The sequence below is a fragment of the Hemiscyllium ocellatum genome, unplaced genomic scaffold (assembly GCF_020745735.1).
Source record: "Hemiscyllium ocellatum isolate sHemOce1 unplaced genomic scaffold, sHemOce1.pat.X.cur. scaffold_1491_pat_ctg1, whole genome shotgun sequence".
NCBI lineage: Eukaryota > Metazoa > Chordata > Chondrichthyes > Orectolobiformes > Hemiscylliidae > Hemiscyllium > Hemiscyllium ocellatum.
Window position 1 is genome coordinate 18,266 of NW_026867789.1, and position 20,714 is coordinate 38,979.

At 44.7% G+C, this 20,714-nt stretch overlaps 9 non-coding genes across 9 annotated transcripts; all 9 read left to right on the forward strand.

Moving 5' to 3' along the window:
- Nucleotides 1-1,253: 1,253 nt before the first annotated feature.
- On the forward strand, nucleotides 1,254-1,327 carry trnai-aau (transfer RNA isoleucine (anticodon AAU)). The gene has a single exon. It is a non-coding gene; the product is annotated as a tRNA-Ile (tRNA).
- Nucleotides 1,328-3,544: 2,217 nt separating this feature from the next.
- On the forward strand, nucleotides 3,545-3,618 carry trnai-aau (transfer RNA isoleucine (anticodon AAU)). The gene has a single exon. It is a non-coding gene; the product is annotated as a tRNA-Ile (tRNA).
- A 2,217-nt stretch (nucleotides 3,619-5,835) lies between these two features.
- On the forward strand, nucleotides 5,836-5,909 carry trnai-aau (transfer RNA isoleucine (anticodon AAU)). The gene has a single exon. It is a non-coding gene; the product is annotated as a tRNA-Ile (tRNA).
- Nucleotides 5,910-8,126: 2,217 nt separating this feature from the next.
- Nucleotides 8,127-8,200, forward strand: trnai-aau (transfer RNA isoleucine (anticodon AAU)). Its single transcript has one exon. It is a non-coding gene; the product is annotated as a tRNA-Ile (tRNA).
- Nucleotides 8,201-10,417: 2,217 nt separating this feature from the next.
- On the forward strand, nucleotides 10,418-10,491 carry trnai-aau (transfer RNA isoleucine (anticodon AAU)). The gene has a single exon. It is a non-coding gene; the product is annotated as a tRNA-Ile (tRNA).
- Nucleotides 10,492-12,708: 2,217 nt separating this feature from the next.
- On the forward strand, nucleotides 12,709-12,782 carry trnai-aau (transfer RNA isoleucine (anticodon AAU)). The gene has a single exon. It is a non-coding gene; the product is annotated as a tRNA-Ile (tRNA).
- Nucleotides 12,783-14,999: 2,217 nt separating this feature from the next.
- On the forward strand, nucleotides 15,000-15,073 carry trnai-aau (transfer RNA isoleucine (anticodon AAU)). The gene has a single exon. It is a non-coding gene; the product is annotated as a tRNA-Ile (tRNA).
- Nucleotides 15,074-17,290: 2,217 nt separating this feature from the next.
- trnai-aau (transfer RNA isoleucine (anticodon AAU)) lies at nucleotides 17,291-17,364 on the forward strand. The gene has a single exon. It is a non-coding gene; the product is annotated as a tRNA-Ile (tRNA).
- A 2,217-nt stretch (nucleotides 17,365-19,581) lies between these two features.
- On the forward strand, nucleotides 19,582-19,655 carry trnai-aau (transfer RNA isoleucine (anticodon AAU)). Its single transcript has one exon. It is a non-coding gene; the product is annotated as a tRNA-Ile (tRNA).
- The last annotated feature ends 1,059 nt before the right edge of the window (nucleotides 19,656-20,714 follow it).

Below are 20,714 nucleotides of genomic sequence, written 5' to 3' on the forward strand. Positions count from 1 at the left end.
CGACAGAAAGAGAGACAAGCAAGAAATAAGAGGTACACAACAGTGAGAAAAACGCAAATAAAAAAGGTAAGTAAAATAATTGAAATAAAATTATCTGAAGTTGTTTGAATTTAACAACTTCAGACAATTTTACTTCATTATTTTATTCATCTCTTTTATCATTTCACCTGCAATATCATAGAGCCATTAGATATGGACAGCACTGAAAACACAATCTTCGGTCTGGCTCGTCCATTCCGAGCAGATATCCTCAACTGATCCAGCCACGATTGCATGCACTTGACCCGTGTCTCTCTAAACCCTTCCTATTCAAATACACATCCAAATTCCTTAAAAGTATTGGAATTGTACCAGCCATCACCAGCTCGTCCGGCAACTTATTGCAGACACTCACCACCCTTTGCGTGACGCCGTTGCTCCTCACTGCCTGTCGAATTCTCACCCTCCCACACCAGATTTATACCCTGTCGTGCTGCACTGCCCCACCTGAGCGAAACGAACTTATCTATTTACCCGAAAAATGCCCCTCATGATTGAAAAACCTTCATAAGGTCAGCTCCCAGCCTCTGACGCGCCAGGCAAAATAGTGAGAGAGTGTTCAGCCTGTAAGCGTTTGCACCTTTTCCATTTTCAAATGTAAGATGTAGCATGCTGTCTGAAGCAGTCATCTTAGCAGCTGATCTGTCGCTGACAAACGCTGCAAGAAGGCGTGATAACCCGCTAAATATGCTGTCAAACGAAGATTGCAAAAGCAACATGAGTCATTGAGCAAAACGTGCAATTGAGTTCTGCGCTGTTGCTGACTCTAAAGCAACTGCGTCCTTCGGGAGCAGAAAGAATCCCACAGTTGGGTTACAATTCCAAAGCATTTGGCATAAGGTTCGCAGCAGTTTATCAGCAGCACATAACCCTGACTCCAAAGGTCTGTGAGTTTCCAGAAGCACAGTGAGCGATCGTTGAAGGTACGTTTCAAGCAGATGATATTTGTCAACATGACAAGCTGCAGCTGAGCTGGTGGCATTGCGATTGAAATTGCATGCGTCCGAACATTGTGCTTAATTTTGGATATCAGAGCAAATGGTTAGCTCGAGTGTGCGCGTTCGGTAAAGTCAATGTTTTTTTGTTAAAAAACTTTGCAATGGAAGGAAATACTTCATACGATCGTGCGATCGATTGCAAATCAGAAAACGAATAGCCGCCGTGGTTGTGAGCGCAGGCAATATAAGCCTTTGTTTTGACGAAGAGGCTACGTCGGTCGGTTAGCTCAGCTGGTTAGAGCGTGGTGCTAATAACGCCAAGGTCGTGGGTTCAATCCCCGCACTGACCATGCGCAGCGCTCCTCTCGTCCGCTGTGCTGTGTCAAGGTTGGTCGTGGTTTTTGCTTTCACCGTCTGCAAGAACTTGTCACATGATCGATTCAGAAGTGTATTCATTTGAAAGCCGACCATCGCTGTCATGGAACATCAACTCGTTGGTCCTATGCCGGATCTCAGCTGCGTTGCTGTATTTCCAAACAATGTGTCCCACGAAACCACAAAACCACCAAGCAGAAAGCCTCAGCGGCGCAATAAAACATTTGACAGGGATAGACGCACAACTCGATCACCGTACCCATGATGACTGGTGGATGTTGTCTGCAGCAAATCAATCAGTCTCAATTGTTAACACAAAGAAATGCCAAACATGAAATATATAAAGTAAAAAGTCGACCTGGCACAGTCTCGGAGGAGACCCAGAATTCAGGCTTCAATTCACTTCAAAGATTTGTTCAACTCATTTTCCTGGATCTCTGATACTACATTTCCCGCGACTTCCAGAGGGAATTCATTCGCTTGCTCACCTCTCATGCATCGACACTGGAGTCATCATATCCCCAGCAATATCACAGTGTCATTACTAAAAGCAAATTACTGCAGATGCTGGAATTCGAAACCAAAAGAGAAAATGCTGGAAAATCTCAGCAGGTCTGGCACCATCTGCAAGGAGAGAAAAGAGTTGACGTTTCGAGTCTAACTGACCCTTTGGTAAAGATTTTCAAAAAAGGGGAGATTTACAGAGCAATTGACACCAGGCTGAGAGAAGGTGAGTCAAGGCTCCAGATGCAAAGGTGATAATGACAGTGCACGGAGAGATTAAAGGGAGATTAGGAGCCGCGAATGACCAAGGCTGAAGCCAGTGTTACGTGACAAAATATGTGGGGGATGTGTGAAACAGAGACAAAAATGGAAAACAGGGGAGAAGCGTAGCAAAGCGGCAAGAGGAGAGGAAAAATGTATTGACAGAGTGGCAAGCGACAGAAAGAGAGACAAGCAAGAAATAAGAGGTACACAACAGTGAGAAAAACGCAAATAAAAAAGGTAAGTAAAATAATTGAAATAAAATTATCTGAAGTTGTTTGAATTTAACAACTTCAGACAATTTTACTTCATTATTTTATTCATCTCTTTTATCATTTCACCTGCAATATCATAGAGCCATTAGATATGGACAGCACTGAAAACACAATCTTCGGTCTGGCTCGTCCATTCCGAGCAGATATCCTCAACTGATCCAGCCACGATTGCATGCACTTGACCCGTGTCTCTCTAAACCCTTCCTATTCAAATACACATCCAAATTCCTTAAAAGTATTGGAATTGTACCAGCCATCACCAGCTCGTCCGGCAACTTATTGCAGACACTCACCACCCTTTGCGTGACGCCGTTGCTCCTCACTGCCTGTCGAATTCTCACCCTCCCACACCAGATTTATACCCTGTCGTGCTGCACTGCCCCACCTGAGCGAAACGAACTTATCTATTTACCCGAAAAATGCCCCTCATGATTGAAAAACCTTCATAAGGTCAGCTCCCAGCCTCTGACGCGCCAGGCAAAATAGTGAGAGAGTGTTCAGCCTGTAAGCGTTTGCACCTTTTCCATTTTCAAATGTAAGATGTAGCATGCTGTCTGAAGCAGTCATCTTAGCAGCTGATCTGTCGCTGACAAACGCTGCAAGAAGGCGTGATAACCCGCTAAATATGCTGTCAAACGAAGATTGCAAAAGCAACATGAGTCATTGAGCAAAACGTGCAATTGAGTTCTGCGCTGTTGCTGACTCTAAAGCAACTGCGTCCTTCGGGAGCAGAAAGAATCCCACAGTTGGGTTACAATTCCAAAGCATTTGGCATAAGGTTCGCAGCAGTTTATCAGCAGCACATAACCCTGACTCCAAAGGTCTGTGAGTTTCCAGAAGCACAGTGAGCGATCGTTGAAGGTACGTTTCAAGCAGATGATATTTGTCAACATGACAAGCTGCAGCTGAGCTGGTGGCATTGCGATTGAAATTGCATGCGTCCGAACATTGTGCTTAATTTTGGATATCAGAGCAAATGGTTAGCTCGAGTGTGCGCGTTCGGTAAAGTCAATGTTTTTTTGTTAAAAAACTTTGCAATGGAAGGAAATACTTCATACGATCGTGCGATCGATTGCAAATCAGAAAACGAATAGCCGCCGTGGTTGTGAGCGCAGGCAATATAAGCCTTTGTTTTGACGAAGAGGCTACGTCGGTCGGTTAGCTCAGCTGGTTAGAGCGTGGTGCTAATAACGCCAAGGTCGTGGGTTCAATCCCCGCACTGACCATGCGCAGCGCTCCTCTCGTCCGCTGTGCTGTGTCAAGGTTGGTCGTGGTTTTTGCTTTCACCGTCTGCAAGAACTTGTCACATGATCGATTCAGAAGTGTATTCATTTGAAAGCCGACCATCGCTGTCATGGAACATCAACTCGTTGGTCCTATGCCGGATCTCAGCTGCGTTGCTGTATTTCCAAACAATGTGTCCCACGAAACCACAAAACCACCAAGCAGAAAGCCTCAGCGGCGCAATAAAACATTTGACAGGGATAGACGCACAACTCGATCACCGTACCCATGATGACTGGTGGATGTTGTCTGCAGCAAATCAATCAGTCTCAATTGTTAACACAAAGAAATGCCAAACATGAAATATATAAAGTAAAAAGTCGACCTGGCACAGTCTCGGAGGAGACCCAGAATTCAGGCTTCAATTCACTTCAAAGATTTGTTCAACTCATTTTCCTGGATCTCTGATACTACATTTCCCGCGACTTCCAGAGGGAATTCATTCGCTTGCTCACCTCTCATGCATCGACACTGGAGTCATCATATCCCCAGCAATATCACAGTGTCATTACTAAAAGCAAATTACTGCAGATGCTGGAATTCGAAACCAAAAGAGAAAATGCTGGAAAATCTCAGCAGGTCTGGCACCATCTGCAAGGAGAGAAAAGAGTTGACGTTTCGAGTCTAACTGACCCTTTGGTAAAGATTTTCAAAAAAGGGGAGATTTACAGAGCAATTGACACCAGGCTGAGAGAAGGTGAGTCAAGGCTCCAGATGCAAAGGTGATAATGACAGTGCACGGAGAGATTAAAGGGAGATTAGGAGCCGCGAATGACCAAGGCTGAAGCCAGTGTTACGTGACAAAATATGTGGGGGATGTGTGAAACAGAGACAAAAATGGAAAACAGGGGAGAAGCGTAGCAAAGCGGCAAGAGGAGAGGAAAAATGTATTGACAGAGTGGCAAGCGACAGAAAGAGAGACAAGCAAGAAATAAGAGGTACACAACAGTGAGAAAAACGCAAATAAAAAAGGTAAGTAAAATAATTGAAATAAAATTATCTGAAGTTGTTTGAATTTAACAACTTCAGACAATTTTACTTCATTATTTTATTCATCTCTTTTATCATTTCACCTGCAATATCATAGAGCCATTAGATATGGACAGCACTGAAAACACAATCTTCGGTCTGGCTCGTCCATTCCGAGCAGATATCCTCAACTGATCCAGCCACGATTGCATGCACTTGACCCGTGTCTCTCTAAACCCTTCCTATTCAAATACACATCCAAATTCCTTAAAAGTATTGGAATTGTACCAGCCATCACCAGCTCGTCCGGCAACTTATTGCAGACACTCACCACCCTTTGCGTGACGCCGTTGCTCCTCACTGCCTGTCGAATTCTCACCCTCCCACACCAGATTTATACCCTGTCGTGCTGCACTGCCCCACCTGAGCGAAACGAACTTATCTATTTACCCGAAAAATGCCCCTCATGATTGAAAAACCTTCATAAGGTCAGCTCCCAGCCTCTGACGCGCCAGGCAAAATAGTGAGAGAGTGTTCAGCCTGTAAGCGTTTGCACCTTTTCCATTTTCAAATGTAAGATGTAGCATGCTGTCTGAAGCAGTCATCTTAGCAGCTGATCTGTCGCTGACAAACGCTGCAAGAAGGCGTGATAACCCGCTAAATATGCTGTCAAACGAAGATTGCAAAAGCAACATGAGTCATTGAGCAAAACGTGCAATTGAGTTCTGCGCTGTTGCTGACTCTAAAGCAACTGCGTCCTTCGGGAGCAGAAAGAATCCCACAGTTGGGTTACAATTCCAAAGCATTTGGCATAAGGTTCGCAGCAGTTTATCAGCAGCACATAACCCTGACTCCAAAGGTCTGTGAGTTTCCAGAAGCACAGTGAGCGATCGTTGAAGGTACGTTTCAAGCAGATGATATTTGTCAACATGACAAGCTGCAGCTGAGCTGGTGGCATTGCGATTGAAATTGCATGCGTCCGAACATTGTGCTTAATTTTGGATATCAGAGCAAATGGTTAGCTCGAGTGTGCGCGTTCGGTAAAGTCAATGTTTTTTTGTTAAAAAACTTTGCAATGGAAGGAAATACTTCATACGATCGTGCGATCGATTGCAAATCAGAAAACGAATAGCCGCCGTGGTTGTGAGCGCAGGCAATATAAGCCTTTGTTTTGACGAAGAGGCTACGTCGGTCGGTTAGCTCAGCTGGTTAGAGCGTGGTGCTAATAACGCCAAGGTCGTGGGTTCAATCCCCGCACTGACCATGCGCAGCGCTCCTCTCGTCCGCTGTGCTGTGTCAAGGTTGGTCGTGGTTTTTGCTTTCACCGTCTGCAAGAACTTGTCACATGATCGATTCAGAAGTGTATTCATTTGAAAGCCGACCATCGCTGTCATGGAACATCAACTCGTTGGTCCTATGCCGGATCTCAGCTGCGTTGCTGTATTTCCAAACAATGTGTCCCACGAAACCACAAAACCACCAAGCAGAAAGCCTCAGCGGCGCAATAAAACATTTGACAGGGATAGACGCACAACTCGATCACCGTACCCATGATGACTGGTGGATGTTGTCTGCAGCAAATCAATCAGTCTCAATTGTTAACACAAAGAAATGCCAAACATGAAATATATAAAGTAAAAAGTCGACCTGGCACAGTCTCGGAGGAGACCCAGAATTCAGGCTTCAATTCACTTCAAAGATTTGTTCAACTCATTTTCCTGGATCTCTGATACTACATTTCCCGCGACTTCCAGAGGGAATTCATTCGCTTGCTCACCTCTCATGCATCGACACTGGAGTCATCATATCCCCAGCAATATCACAGTGTCATTACTAAAAGCAAATTACTGCAGATGCTGGAATTCGAAACCAAAAGAGAAAATGCTGGAAAATCTCAGCAGGTCTGGCACCATCTGCAAGGAGAGAAAAGAGTTGACGTTTCGAGTCTAACTGACCCTTTGGTAAAGATTTTCAAAAAAGGGGAGATTTACAGAGCAATTGACACCAGGCTGAGAGAAGGTGAGTCAAGGCTCCAGATGCAAAGGTGATAATGACAGTGCACGGAGAGATTAAAGGGAGATTAGGAGCCGCGAATGACCAAGGCTGAAGCCAGTGTTACGTGACAAAATATGTGGGGGATGTGTGAAACAGAGACAAAAATGGAAAACAGGGGAGAAGCGTAGCAAAGCGGCAAGAGGAGAGGAAAAATGTATTGACAGAGTGGCAAGCGACAGAAAGAGAGACAAGCAAGAAATAAGAGGTACACAACAGTGAGAAAAACGCAAATAAAAAAGGTAAGTAAAATAATTGAAATAAAATTATCTGAAGTTGTTTGAATTTAACAACTTCAGACAATTTTACTTCATTATTTTATTCATCTCTTTTATCATTTCACCTGCAATATCATAGAGCCATTAGATATGGACAGCACTGAAAACACAATCTTCGGTCTGGCTCGTCCATTCCGAGCAGATATCCTCAACTGATCCAGCCACGATTGCATGCACTTGACCCGTGTCTCTCTAAACCCTTCCTATTCAAATACACATCCAAATTCCTTAAAAGTATTGGAATTGTACCAGCCATCACCAGCTCGTCCGGCAACTTATTGCAGACACTCACCACCCTTTGCGTGACGCCGTTGCTCCTCACTGCCTGTCGAATTCTCACCCTCCCACACCAGATTTATACCCTGTCGTGCTGCACTGCCCCACCTGAGCGAAACGAACTTATCTATTTACCCGAAAAATGCCCCTCATGATTGAAAAACCTTCATAAGGTCAGCTCCCAGCCTCTGACGCGCCAGGCAAAATAGTGAGAGAGTGTTCAGCCTGTAAGCGTTTGCACCTTTTCCATTTTCAAATGTAAGATGTAGCATGCTGTCTGAAGCAGTCATCTTAGCAGCTGATCTGTCGCTGACAAACGCTGCAAGAAGGCGTGATAACCCGCTAAATATGCTGTCAAACGAAGATTGCAAAAGCAACATGAGTCATTGAGCAAAACGTGCAATTGAGTTCTGCGCTGTTGCTGACTCTAAAGCAACTGCGTCCTTCGGGAGCAGAAAGAATCCCACAGTTGGGTTACAATTCCAAAGCATTTGGCATAAGGTTCGCAGCAGTTTATCAGCAGCACATAACCCTGACTCCAAAGGTCTGTGAGTTTCCAGAAGCACAGTGAGCGATCGTTGAAGGTACGTTTCAAGCAGATGATATTTGTCAACATGACAAGCTGCAGCTGAGCTGGTGGCATTGCGATTGAAATTGCATGCGTCCGAACATTGTGCTTAATTTTGGATATCAGAGCAAATGGTTAGCTCGAGTGTGCGCGTTCGGTAAAGTCAATGTTTTTTTGTTAAAAAACTTTGCAATGGAAGGAAATACTTCATACGATCGTGCGATCGATTGCAAATCAGAAAACGAATAGCCGCCGTGGTTGTGAGCGCAGGCAATATAAGCCTTTGTTTTGACGAAGAGGCTACGTCGGTCGGTTAGCTCAGCTGGTTAGAGCGTGGTGCTAATAACGCCAAGGTCGTGGGTTCAATCCCCGCACTGACCATGCGCAGCGCTCCTCTCGTCCGCTGTGCTGTGTCAAGGTTGGTCGTGGTTTTTGCTTTCACCGTCTGCAAGAACTTGTCACATGATCGATTCAGAAGTGTATTCATTTGAAAGCCGACCATCGCTGTCATGGAACATCAACTCGTTGGTCCTATGCCGGATCTCAGCTGCGTTGCTGTATTTCCAAACAATGTGTCCCACGAAACCACAAAACCACCAAGCAGAAAGCCTCAGCGGCGCAATAAAACATTTGACAGGGATAGACGCACAACTCGATCACCGTACCCATGATGACTGGTGGATGTTGTCTGCAGCAAATCAATCAGTCTCAATTGTTAACACAAAGAAATGCCAAACATGAAATATATAAAGTAAAAAGTCGACCTGGCACAGTCTCGGAGGAGACCCAGAATTCAGGCTTCAATTCACTTCAAAGATTTGTTCAACTTATTTTCCTGGATCTCTGATACTACATTTCCCGCGACTTCCAGAGGGAATTCATTCGCTTGCTCACCTCTCATGCATCGACACTGGAGTCATCATATCCCCAGCAATATCACAGTGTCATTACTAAAAGCAAATTACTGCAGATGCTGGAATTCGAAACCAAAAGAGAAAATGCTGGAAAATCTCAGCAGGTCTGGCACCATCTGCAAGGAGAGAAAAGAGTTGACGTTTCGAGTCTAACTGACCCTTTGGTAAAGATTTTCAAAAAAGGGGAGATTTACAGAGCAATTGACACCAGGCTGAGAGAAGGTGAGTCAAGGCTCCAGATGCAAAGGTGATAATGACAGTGCACGGAGAGATTAAAGGGAGATTAGGAGCCGCGAATGACCAAGGCTGAAGCCAGTGTTACGTGACAAAATATGTGGGGGATGTGTGAAACAGAGACAAAAATGGAAAACAGGGGAGAAGCGTAGCAAAGCGGCAAGAGGAGAGGAAAAATGTATTGACAGAGTGGCAAGCGACAGAAAGAGAGACAAGCAAGAAATAAGAGGTACACAACAGTGAGAAAAACGCAAATAAAAAAGGTAAGTAAAATAATTGAAATAAAATTATCTGAAGTTGTTTGAATTTAACAACTTCAGACAATTTTACTTCATTATTTTATTCATCTCTTTTATCATTTCACCTGCAATATCATAGAGCCATTAGATATGGACAGCACTGAAAACACAATCTTCGGTCTGGCTCGTCCATTCCGAGCAGATATCCTCAACTGATCCAGCCACGATTGCATGCACTTGACCCATGTCTCTCTAAACCCTTCCTATTCAAATACACATCCAAATTCCTTAAAAGTATTGGAATTGTACCAGCCATCACCAGCTCGTCCGGCAACTTATTGCAGACACTCACCACCCTTTGCGTGACGCCGTTGCTCCTCACTGCCTGTCGAATTCTCACCCTCCCACACCAGATTTATACCCTGTCGTGCTGCACTGCCCCACCTGAGCGAAACGAACTTATCTATTTACCCGAAAAATGCCCCTCATGATTGAAAAACCTTCATAAGGTCAGCTCCCAGCCTCTGACGCGCCAGGCAAAATAGTGAGAGAGTGTTCAGCCTGTAAGCGTTTGCACCTTTTCCATTTTCAAATGTAAGATGTAGCATGCTGTCTGAAGCAGTCATCTTAGCAGCTGATCTGTCGCTGACAAACGCTGCAAGAAGGCGTGATAACCCGCTAAATATGCTGTCAAACGAAGATTGCAAAAGCAACATGAGTCATTGAGCAAAACGTGCAATTGAGTTCTGCGCTGTTGCTGACTCTAAAGCAACTGCGTCCTTCGGGAGCAGAAAGAATCCCACAGTTGGGTTACAATTCCAAAGCATTTGGCATAAGGTTCGCAGCAGTTTATCAGCAGCACATAACCCTGACTCCAAAGGTCTGTGAGTTTCCAGAAGCACAGTGAGCGATCGTTGAAGGTACGTTTCAAGCAGATGATATTTGTCAACATGACAAGCTGCAGCTGAGCTGGTGGCATTGCGATTGAAATTGCATGCGTCCGAACATTGTGCTTAATTTTGGATATCAGAGCAAATGGTTAGCTCGAGTGTGCGCGTTCGGTAAAGTCAATGTTTTTTTGTTAAAAAACTTTGCAATGGAAGGAAATACTTCATACGATCGTGCGATCGATTGCAAATCAGAAAACGAATAGCCGCCGTGGTTGTGAGCGCAGGCAATATAAGCCTTTGTTTTGACGAAGAGGCTACGTCGGTCGGTTAGCTCAGCTGGTTAGAGCGTGGTGCTAATAACGCCAAGGTCGTGGGTTCAATCCCCGCACTGACCATGCGCAGCGCTCCTCTCGTCCGCTGTGCTGTGTCAAGGTTGGTCGTGGTTTTTGCTTTCACCGTCTGCAAGAACTTGTCACATGATCGATTCAGAAGTGTATTCATTTGAAAGCCGACCATCGCTGTCATGGAACATCAACTCGTTGGTCCTATGCCGGATCTCAGCTGCGTTGCTGTATTTCCAAACAATGTGTCCCACGAAACCACAAAACCACCAAGCAGAAAGCCTCAGCGGCGCAATAAAACATTTGACAGGGATAGACGCACAACTCGATCACCGTACCCATGATGACTGGTGGATGTTGTCTGCAGCAAATCAATCAGTCTCAATTGTTAACACAAAGAAATGCCAAACATGAAATATATAAAGTAAAAAGTCGACCTGGCACAGTCTCGGAGGAGACCCAGAATTCAGGCTTCAATTCACTTCAAAGATTTGTTCAACTTATTTTCCTGGATCTCTGATACTACATTTCCCGCGACTTCCAGAGGGAATTCATTCGCTTGCTCACCTCTCATGCATCGACACTGGAGTCATCATATCCCCAGCAATATCACAGTGTCATTACTAAAAGCAAATTACTGCAGATGCTGGAATTCGAAACCAAAAGAGAAAATGCTGGAAAATCTCAGCAGGTCTGGCACCATCTGCAAGGAGAGAAAAGAGTTGACGTTTCGAGTCTAACTGACCCTTTGGTAAAGATTTTCAAAAAAGGGGAGATTTACAGAGCAATTGACACCAGGCTGAGAGAAGGTGAGTCAAGGCTCCAGATGCAAAGGTGATAATGACAGTGCACGGAGAGATTAAAGGGAGATTAGGAGCCGCGAATGACCAAGGCTGAAGCCAGTGTTACGTGACAAAATATGTGGGGGATGTGTGAAACAGAGACAAAAATGGAAAACAGGGGAGAAGCGTAGCAAAGCGGCAAGAGGAGAGGAAAAATGTATTGACAGAGTGGCAAGCGACAGAAAGAGAGACAAGCAAGAAATAAGAGGTACACAACAGTGAGAAAAACGCAAATAAAAAAGGTAAGTAAAATAATTGAAATAAAATTATCTGAAGTTGTTTGAATTTAACAACTTCAGACAATTTTACTTCATTATTTTATTCATCTCTTTTATCATTTCACCTGCAATATCATAGAGCCATTAGATATGGACAGCACTGAAAACACAATCTTCGGTCTGGCTCGTCCATTCCGAGCAGATATCCTCAACTGATCCAGCCACGATTGCATGCACTTGACCCATGTCTCTCTAAACCCTTCCTATTCAAATACACATCCAAATTCCTTAAAAGTATTGGAATTGTACCAGCCATCACCAGCTCGTCCGGCAACTTATTGCAGACACTCACCACCCTTTGCGTGACGCCGTTGCTCCTCACTGCCTGTCGAATTCTCACCCTCCCACACCAGATTTATACCCTGTCGTGCTGCACTGCCCCACCTGAGCGAAACGAACTTATCTATTTACCCGAAAAATGCCCCTCATGATTGAAAAACCTTCATAAGGTCAGCTCCCAGCCTCTGACGCGCCAGGCAAAATAGTGAGAGAGTGTTCAGCCTGTAAGCGTTTGCACCTTTTCCATTTTCAAATGTAAGATGTAGCATGCTGTCTGAAGCAGTCATCTTAGCAGCTGATCTGTCGCTGACAAACGCTGCAAGAAGGCGTGATAACCCGCTAAATATGCTGTCAAACGAAGATTGCAAAAGCAACATGAGTCATTGAGCAAAACGTGCAATTGAGTTCTGCGCTGTTGCTGACTCTAAAGCAACTGCGTCCTTCGGGAGCAGAAAGAATCCCACAGTTGGGTTACAATTCCAAAGCATTTGGCATAAGGTTCGCAGCAGTTTATCAGCAGCACATAACCCTGACTCCAAAGGTCTGTGAGTTTCCAGAAGCACAGTGAGCGATCGTTGAAGGTACGTTTCAAGCAGATGATATTTGTCAACATGACAAGCTGCAGCTGAGCTGGTGGCATTGCGATTGAAATTGCATGCGTCCGAACATTGTGCTTAATTTTGGATATCAGAGCAAATGGTTAGCTCGAGTGTGCGCGTTCGGTAAAGTCAATGTTTTTTTGTTAAAAAACTTTGCAATGGAAGGAAATACTTCATACGATCGTGCGATCGATTGCAAATCAGAAAACGAATAGCCGCCGTGGTTGTGAGCGCAGGCAATATAAGCCTTTGTTTTGACGAAGAGGCTACGTCGGTCGGTTAGCTCAGCTGGTTAGAGCGTGGTGCTAATAACGCCAAGGTCGTGGGTTCAATCCCCGCACTGACCATGCGCAGCGCTCCTCTCGTCCGCTGTGCTGTGTCAAGGTTGGTCGTGGTTTTTGCTTTCACCGTCTGCAAGAACTTGTCACATGATCGATTCAGAAGTGTATTCATTTGAAAGCCGACCATCGCTGTCATGGAACATCAACTCGTTGGTCCTATGCCGGATCTCAGCTGCGTTGCTGTATTTCCAAACAATGTGTCCCACGAAACCACAAAACCACCAAGCAGAAAGCCTCAGCGGCGCAATAAAACATTTGACAGGGATAGACGCACAACTCGATCACCGTACCCATGATGACTGGTGGATGTTGTCTGCAGCAAATCAATCAGTCTCAATTGTTAACACAAAGAAATGCCAAACATGAAATATATAAAGTAAAAAGTCGACCTGGCACAGTCTCGGAGGAGACCCAGAATTCAGGCTTCAATTCACTTCAAAGATTTGTTCAACTCATTTTCCTGGATCTCTGATACTACATTTCCCGCGACTTCCAGAGGGAATTCATTCGCTTGCTCACCTCTCATGCATCGACACTGGAGTCATCATATCCCCAGCAATATCACAGTGTCATTACTAAAAGCAAATTACTGCAGATGCTGGAATTCGAAACCAAAAGAGAAAATGCTGGAAAATCTCAGCAGGTCTGGCACCATCTGCAAGGAGAGAAAAGAGTTGACGTTTCGAGTCTAACTGACCCTTTGGTAAAGATTTTCAAAAAAGGGGAGATTTACAGAGCAATTGACACCAGGCTGAGAGAAGGTGAGTCAAGGCTCCAGATGCAAAGGTGATAATGACAGTGCACGGAGAGATTAAAGGGAGATTAGGAGCCGCGAATGACCAAGGCTGAAGCCAGTGTTACGTGACAAAATATGTGGGGGATGTGTGAAACAGAGACAAAAATGGAAAACAGGGGAGAAGCGTAGCAAAGCGGCAAGAGGAGAGGAAAAATGTATTGACAGAGTGGCAAGCGACAGAAAGAGAGACAAGCAAGAAATAAGAGGTACACAACAGTGAGAAAAACGCAAATAAAAAAGGTAAGTAAAATAATTGAAATAAAATTATCTGAAGTTGTTTGAATTTAACAACTTCAGACAATTTTACTTCATTATTTTATTCATCTCTTTTATCATTTCACCTGCAATATCATAGAGCCATTAGATATGGACAGCACTGAAAACACAATCTTCGGTCTGGCTCGTCCATTCCGAGCAGATATCCTCAACTGATCCAGCCACGATTGCATGCACTTGACCCATGTCTCTCTAAACCCTTCCTATTCAAATACACATCCAAATTCCTTAAAAGTATTGGAATTGTACCAGCCATCACCAGCTCGTCCGGCAACTTATTGCAGACACTCACCACCCTTTGCGTGACGCCGTTGCTCCTCACTGCCTGTCGAATTCTCACCCTCCCACACCAGATTTATACCCTGTCGTGCTGCACTGCCCCACCTGAGCGAAACGAACTTATCTATTTACCCGAAAAATGCCCCTCATGATTGAAAAACCTTCATAAGGTCAGCTCCCAGCCTCTGACGCGCCAGGCAAAATAGTGAGAGAGTGTTCAGCCTGTAAGCGTTTGCACCTTTTCCATTTTCAAATGTAAGATGTAGCATGCTGTCTGAAGCAGTCATCTTAGCAGCTGATCTGTCGCTGACAAACGCTGCAAGAAGGCGTGATAACCCGCTAAATATGCTGTCAAACGAAGATTGCAAAAGCAACATGAGTCATTGAGCAAAACGTGCAATTGAGTTCTGCGCTGTTGCTGACTCTAAAGCAACTGCGTCCTTCGGGAGCAGAAAGAATCCCACAGTTGGGTTACAATTCCAAAGCATTTGGCATAAGGTTCGCAGCAGTTTATCAGCAGCACATAACCCTGACTCCAAAGGTCTGTGAGTTTCCAGAAGCACAGTGAGCGATCGTTGAAGGTACGTTTCAAGCAGATGATATTTGTCAACATGACAAGCTGCAGCTGAGCTGGTGGCATTGCGATTGAAATTGCATGCGTCCGAACATTGTGCTTAATTTTGGATATCAGAGCAAATGGTTAGCTCGAGTGTGCGCGTTCGGTAAAGTCAATGTTTTTTTGTTAAAAAACTTTGCAATGGAAGGAAATACTTCATACGATCGTGCGATCGATTGCAAATCAGAAAACGAATAGCCGCCGTGGTTGTGAGCGCAGGCAATATAAGCCTTTGTTTTGACGAAGAGGCTACGTCGGTCGGTTAGCTCAGCTGGTTAGAGCGTGGTGCTAATAACGCCAAGGTCGTGGGTTCAATCCCCGCACTGACCATGCGCAGCGCTCCTCTCGTCCGCTGTGCTGTGTCAAGGTTGGTCGTGGTTTTTGCTTTCACCGTCTGCAAGAACTTGTCACATGATCGATTCAGAAGTGTATTCATTTGAAAGCCGACCATCGCTGTCATGGAACATCAACTCGTTGGTCCTATGCCGGATCTCAGCTGCGTTGCTGTATTTCCAAACAATGTGTCCCACGAAACCACAAAACCACCAAGCAGAAAGCCTCAGCGGCGCAATAAAACATTTGACAGGGATAGACGCACAACTCGATCACCGTACCCATGATGACTGGTGGATGTTGTCTGCAGCAAATCAATCAGTCTCAATTGTTAACACAAAGAAATGCCAAACATGAAATATATAAAGTAAAAAGTCGACCTGGCACAGTCTCGGAGGAGACCCAGAATTCAGGCTTCAATTCACTTCAAAGATTTGTTCAACTCATTTTCCTGGATCTCTGATACTACATTTCCCGCGACTTCCAGAGGGAATTCATTCGCTTGCTCACCTCTCATGCATCGACACTGGAGTCATCATATCCCCAGCAATATCACAGTGTCATTACTAAAAGCAAATTACTGCAGATGCTGGAATTCGAAACCAAAAGAGAAAATGCTGGAAAATCTCAGCAGGTCTGGCACCATCTGCAAGGAGAGAAAAGAGTTGACGTTTCGAGTCTAACTGACCCTTTGGTAAAGATTTTCAAAAAAGGGGAGATTTACAGAGCAATTGACACCAGGCTGAGAGAAGGTGAGTCAAGGCTCCAGATGCAAAGGTGATAATGACAGTGCACGGAGAGATTAAAGGGAGATTAGGAGCCGCGAATGACCAAGGCTGAAGCCAGTGTTACGTGACAAAATATGTGGGGGATGTGTGAAACAGAGACAAAAATGGAAAACAGGGGAGAAGCGTAGCAAAGCGGCAAGAGGAGAGGAAAAATGTATTGACAGAGTGGCAAGCGACAGAAAGAGAGACAAGCAAGAAATAAGAGGTACACAACAGTGAGAAAAACGCAAATAAAAAAGGTAAGTAAAATAATTGAAATAAAATTATCTGAAGTTGTTTGAATTTAACAACTTCAGACAATTTTACTTCATTATTTTATTCATCTCTTTTATCATTTCACCTGCAATATCATAGAGCCATTAGATATGGACAGCACTGAAAACACAATCTTCGGTCTGGCTCGTCCATTCCGAGCAGATATCCTCAACTGATCCGGCCACGATTGCATGCACTTGACCCATGTCTCTCTAAACCCTTCCTATTCAAATACACATCCAAATTCCTTAAAAGTATTGGAATTGTACCAGCCATCACCAGCTCGTCCGGCAACTTATTGCAGACACTCACCACCCTTTGCGTGACGCCGTTGCTCCTCACTGCCTGTCGAATTCTCACCCTCCCACACCAGATTTATACCCTGTCGTGCTGCACTGCCCCACCTGAGCGAAACGAACTTATCTATTTACCCGAAAAATGCCCCATATGATTGAAAAACCTTCATAAGGTCAGCTCCCAGCCTCTGACGCGCCAGGCAAAATAGTGAGAGAGTGTTCAGCCTGTAAGCGTTTGCACCTTTTCCATTTTCAAATGTAAGATGTAGCATGCTGTCTGAAGCAGTCATCTTAGCAGCTGATCTGTCGCTGACAAACGCTGCAAGAAGGCGTGATAACCCGCTAAATATGCTGTCAAACGAAGATTGCAAAAGCAACATGAGTCATTGAGCAAAACGTGCAATTGAGTTCTGCGCTGTTGCTGACTCTAAAGCAACTGCGTCCTTCGGGAGCAGAAAGAATCCCACAGTTGGGTTACAATTCCAAAGCATTTGGCATAAGGTTCGCAGCAGTTTATCAGCAGCACATAACCCTGACTCCAAAGGTCTGTGAGTTTCCAGAAGCACAGTGAGCGATCGTTGAAGGTACGTTTCAAGCAGATGATATTTGTCAACATGACAAGCTGCAGCTGAGCTGGTGGCATTGCGATTGAAATTGCATGCGTCCGAACATTGTGCTTAATTTTGGATATCAGAGCAAATGGTTAGCTCGAGTGTGCGCGTTCGGTAAAGTCAATGTTTTTTTGTTAAAAAACTTTGCAATGGAAGGAAATACTTCATACGATCGTGCGATCGATTGCAAATCAGAAAACGAATAGCCGCCGTGGTTGTGAGCGCAGGCAATATAAGCCTTTGTTTTGACGAAGAGGCTACGTCGGTCGGTTAGCTCAGCTGGTTAGAGCGTGGTGCTAATAACGCCAAGGTCGTGGGTTCAATCCCCGCACTGACCATGCGCAGCGCTCCTCTCGTCCGCTGTGCTGTGTCAAGGTTGGTCGTGGTTTTTGCTTTCACCGTCTGCAAGAACTTGTCACATGATCGATTCAGAAGTGTATTCATTTGAAAGCCGACCATCGCTGTCATGGAACATCAACTCGTTGGTCCTATGCCGGATCTCAGCTGCGTTGCTGTATTTCCAAACAATGTGTCCCACGAAACCACAAAACCACCAAGCAGAAAGCCTCAGCGGCGCAATAAAACATTTGACAGGGATAGACGCACAACTCGATCACCGTACCCATGATGACTGGTGGATGTTGTCTGCAGCAAATCAATCAGTCTCAATTGTTAACACAAAGAAATGCCAAACATGAAATATATAAAGTAAAAAGTCGACCTGGCACAGTCTCGGAGGAGACCCAGAATTCAGGCTTCAATTCACTTCAAAGATTTGTTCAACTCATTTTCCTGGATCTCTGATACTACATTTCCCGCGACTTCCAGAGGGAATTCATTCGCTTGCTCACCTCTCATGCATCGACACTGGAGTCATCATATCCCCAGCAATATCACAGTGTCATTACTAAAAGCAAATTACTGCAGATGCTGGAATTCGAAACCAAAAGAGAAAATGCTGGAAAATCTCAGCAGGTCTGGCACCATCTGCAAGGAGAGAAAAGAGTTGACGTTTCGAGTCTAACTGACCCTTTGGTAAAGATTTTCAAAAAAGGGGAGATTTACAGAGCAATTGACACCAGGCTGAGAGAAGGTGAGTCAAGGCTCCAGATGCAAAGGTGATAATGACAGTGCACGGAGAGATTAAAGGGAGATTAGGAGCCGCGAATGACCAAGGCTGAAGCCAGTGTTACGTGACAAAATATGTGGGGGATGTGTGAAACAGAGACAAAAATGGAAAACAGGGGAGAAGCGTAGCAAAGCGGCAAGAGGAGAGGAAAAATGTATTGACAGAGTGGCAAGCGACAGAAAGAGAGACAAGCAAGAAATAAGAGGTACACAACAGTGAGAAAAACGCAAATAAAAAAGGTAAGTAAAATAATTGAAATAAAATTATCTGAAGTTGTTTGAATTTAACAACTTCAGACAATTTTACTTCATTATTTTATTCATCTCTTTTATCATTTCACCTGCAATATCATAGAGCCATTAGATATGGACAGCACTGAAAACACAATCTTCGGTCTGGCTCGTCCATTCCGAGCAGATATCCTCAACTGATCCAGCCACGATTGCATGCACTTGACCCATGTCTCTCTAAACCCTTCCTATTCAAATACACATCCAAATTCCTTAAAAGTATTGGAATTGTACCAGCCATCACCAGCTCGTCCGGCAACTTATTGCAGACACTCACCACCCTTTGCGTGACGCCGTTGCTCCTCACTGCCTGTCGAATTCTCACCCTCCCACACCAGATTTATACCCTGTCGTGCTGCACTGCCCCACCTGAGCGAAACGAACTTATCTATTTACCCGAAAAATGCCCCTCATGATTGAAAAACCTTCATAAGGTCAGCTCCCAGCCTCTGACGCGCCAGGCAAAATAGTGAGAGAGTGTTCAGCCTGTAAGCGTTTGCACCTTTTCCATTTTCAAATGTAAGATGTAGCATGCTGTCTGAAGCAGTCATCTTAGCAGCTGATCTGTCGCTGACAAACGCTGCAAGAAGGCGTGATAACCCGCTAAATATGCTGTCAAACGAAGATTGCAAAAGCAACATGAGTCATTGAGCAAAACGTGCAATTGAGTTCTGCGCTGTTGCTGACTCTAAAGCAACTGCGTCCTTCGGGAGCAGAAAGAATCCCACAGTTGGGTTACAATTCCAAAGCATTTGGCATAAGGTTCGCAGCAGTTTATCAGCAGCACATAACCCTGACTCCAAAGGTCTGTGAGTTTCCAGAAGCACAGTGAGCGATCGTTGAAGGTACGTTTCAAGCAGATGATATTTGTCAACATGACAAGCTGCAGCTGAGCTGGTGGCATTGCGATTGAAATTGCATGCGTCCGAACATTGTGCTTAATTTTGGATATCAGAGCAAATGGTTAGCTCGAGTGTGCGCGTTCGGTAAAGTCAATGTTTTTTTGTTAAAAAACTTTGCAATGGAAGGAAATACTTCATACGATCGTGCGATCGATTGCAAATCAGAAAACGAATAGCCGCCGTGGTTGTGAGCGCAGGCAATATAAGCCTTTGTTTTGACGAAGAGGCTACGTCGGTCGGTTAGCTCAGCTGGTTAGAGCGTGGTGCTAATAACGCCAAGGTCGTGGGTTCAATCCCCGCACTGACCATGCGCAGCGCTCCTCTCGTCCGCTGTGCTGTGTCAAGGTTGGTCGTGGTTTTTGCTTTCACCGTCTGCAAGAACTTGTCACATGATCGATTCAGAAGTGTATTCATTTGAAAGCCGACCATCGCTGTCATGGAACATCAACTCGTTGGTCCTATGCCGGATCTCAGCTGCGTTGCTGTATTTCCAAACAATGTGTCCCACGAAACCACAAAACCACCAAGCAGAAAGCCTCAGCGGCGCAATAAAACATTTGACAGGGATAGACGCACAACTCGATCACCGTACCCATGATGACTGGTGGATGTTGTCTGCAGCAAATCAATCAGTCTCAATTGTTAACACAAAGAAATGCCAAACATGAAATATATAAAGTAAAAAGTCGACCTGGCACAGTCTCGGAGGAGACCCAGAATTCAGGCTTCAATTCACTTCAAAGATTTGTTCAACTCATTTTCCTGGATCTCTGATACTACATTTCCCGCGACTTCCAGAGGGAATTCATTCGCTTGCTCACCTCTCATGCATCGACACTGGAGTCATCATATCCCCAGCAATATCACAGTGTCATTACTAAAAGCAAATTACTGCAGATGCTGGAATTCGAAACCAAAAGAGAAAATGCTGGAAAATCTCAGCAGGTCTGGCACCATCTGCAAGGAGAGAAAAGAGTTGACGTTTCGAGTCTAACTGACCCTTTGGTAAAGATTTTCAAAAAAGGGGAGATTTACAGAGCAATTGACACCAGGCTGAGAGAAGGTGAGTCAAGGCTCCAGATGCAAAGGTGATAATGACAGTGCACGGAGAGATTAAAGGGAGATTAGGAGCCGCGAATGACCAAGGCTGAAGCCAGTGTTACGTGACAAAATATGTGGGGGATGTGTGAAACAGAGACAAAAATGGAAAACAGGGGAGAAGCGTAGCAAAGCGGCAAGAGGAGAGGAAAAATGTATTGACAGAGTGGCAAGCGACAGAAAGAGAGACAAGCAAGAAATAAGAGGTACACAACAGTGAGAAAAACGCAAATAAAAAAGGTAAGTAAAATAATTGAAATAAAATTATC